This window comes from Palaemon carinicauda, chromosome 6 (assembly GCF_036898095.1).
Source record: "Palaemon carinicauda isolate YSFRI2023 chromosome 6, ASM3689809v2, whole genome shotgun sequence".
NCBI classification, from domain to species: domain Eukaryota; kingdom Metazoa; phylum Arthropoda; class Malacostraca; order Decapoda; family Palaemonidae; genus Palaemon; species Palaemon carinicauda.
This window is the reverse complement of record NC_090730.1, coordinates 4,929,659-4,932,158: the sequence shown is the minus strand read 5'-3', so window position 1 is coordinate 4,932,158 and position 2,500 is coordinate 4,929,659.

The window sequence follows — 2,500 nt, the reverse complement described above, 5'->3', positions numbered from 1 at the left end:
TTGCATACCAAAAGCATCTCAAATTGATGCTTTATTCTAAGATAACCTGACTCGGTCCGCGTTTTGGTTAACAGTGGAAAACAAGTTGAATTATTTCAGCCATATGTGTTAGGCAGAGTGTTTGTCACCTTGTACTATTTGCTGTATTGCTCAAAATGGAGGTTTATCTACTATTTCAACGTTAAAGGACGAATGTCACTGTGACTGCCTTATTGTTTTTCTTTGGAACCAACCTTAATCGTGGAAATGTTATAATGTTTTGATAAATTTAATGGAATGCAGGTAGACAAAGCATGAATTTTTGTGAGATTCCACATTACTAACTGAAAAGACTACAAAAGTTACATTCTGTTCAATCCTTTCAACTTTTTCTACATAAAAACTAGTGTTTCACAGATTGGCTTTACAGGCCCAATACCGGGTCATGTGGCCTAAGTTCTATAAACCAATGAAAGTCTTACCTGTTCTTGTGGGACACAGAAGCATGACAAGGAGAATGCAAGTGTATGATGAGAGAATTGTTGTCATTTTCTTGTTTCCTGAAAAAGAAATGACAAAATATAAGTCATGTGCTTATTATAGTTGCAAGAATTTTACTTATCGATTATATAAAAGGTTGCTGTCATAAACACTTAGGTTTCAGTAACTTATTTTTATCTTCAATCTCTTAGGGAGATATATATTTAATTCAAATTGACACCAGGGGGAAAGAAATCCTCTCTGAACAGAACAGACAGATATTTGCTTAACTCAACTGTGAATTTTGAGAAATGTAGCTCTTTTTAGACCCCCATACTTGAGCTCTAGCTTAGAAAAGAAAAATGCAGACTCCGAATCAATCAATTGAACTAAGATCAGTAAAAAAAAATTTAAACAATTGTACCGCTGAGATCAGTAATCCCCAGTAAGTCCGTCTCATAGGCTGCTTTCATTCCCTGCTACAACAAGTATTTGGAGTTCTCTCTGTGATTCTGTTTTTTTTCAAGGATTTCAATTGCCTTCCAACTTATGAGGGGAGAATTTCTTGTTGGTTTTTCGTTTCAAGATATAACAATATAGGACGACCTAAACAGACACACCACATATTCAAAGCTGTACTCACAAGCAGTGAAAAACCAGCAGATGATGTACATGGAGTAGGTACTCTTAAGTACTCTAGAGTACTGCACTTCTCGACTGGGAGAATACTATTATGAGAACTATGGTTGCATCTAGCTCCTCCCCCTTTCAAGTCCACCACGCATGCGCAGACTTAGAGGTGATGGGGAGTTGGTGGTACCATAAGGTCTGTAGTTGTCGTTGATTTATATTCAATTCGATTCAATTTATTAAAATGTTCGATTTTTATCTTGTAATCAAAATATTTAAAATCTAATTATTGTTTGAATCAAGGAAAAATTTATTTTTTTTTAATTTTTTTTTCTTTAGAAAACTTTGAAAAAAAAAAAAAAACGACGTAGGAACTGATATTATTTGAAGAAAAATGTTTTTTAATTGAACTTCAAAATTACAAAAATGACTGCTATATCTTTCGATAGAAATGCACACACTCTTTCCAACACCCCCCCCCCCTTTTCTTTTGGGGTACTCCTCACCAGGGTATGACTGCTCTCTCCCTCCTACCCGAGGGACCGGGAGAGACCGAGTAGTTATGTCTGGCAATGATGCTGGATGTGATTGGAAATATATATATATATATATATATATATATATATATATATATATATATATATATATATATATATATATATATATATATGTATATATAAAATCATCAGCCGTTATTAGTTCACTGCAGAACGAAGGCCTCAGACAAGTCTTTCCACTTGCGCCGGTTTATGGTCTTTCTGTGCCAGTCCACGCATACAAACATCCTTAGTTCGTCAATCCTTCGTCTTCTCTTCCTTCCTCTGCTTCCATTACAATCTCTAGGGACCCTTCAGAATTCATGACGAAAGTTCACAGACAAACGAATGGAATGATTTTTATTGGAACAATTCACCTAATTTCAGATCAGATTTGTTAAAAAGCAGTCATAAACGAATTCTCTCTCTCTCTCTCTCTCTCTCTCTCTCTCTCTCTCTCTCTCTCTCTCTCTCTCTCTCTCTCTCTCTCTCTCTGTTAGGCAAGTTTTCCTTTATAAGTTGATGAAATCATTATGGGATTTTATTTAGCAATATCAGACCTCTCTCTCTCTCTCTCTCTCTCTCTCTCTCTCTCCTCTCTCTCTCTCTCTCTCTCTCTCTCTCTCTCTCTCTTTCTCTCTCTCTCTCTCTCTAGAACCTATTTTTTATGTTGGACAAGTTTCTGTTGATAAGTTGATGAAGTCATTATGGGATTTATTTTATGGATAACAGTCCCCCCCTCTCTCTCTCTCTCTCTCTCTCTCTCTCTCTCTCTCTCTCTCTCTCTCTCTCTCTCTCTCTCTCTCTCTCTCTCTCTCTCTCTCTCTCTCAAAAGAAAAAAATGATTCTCCTACTATTAATGATGCACACCCTCT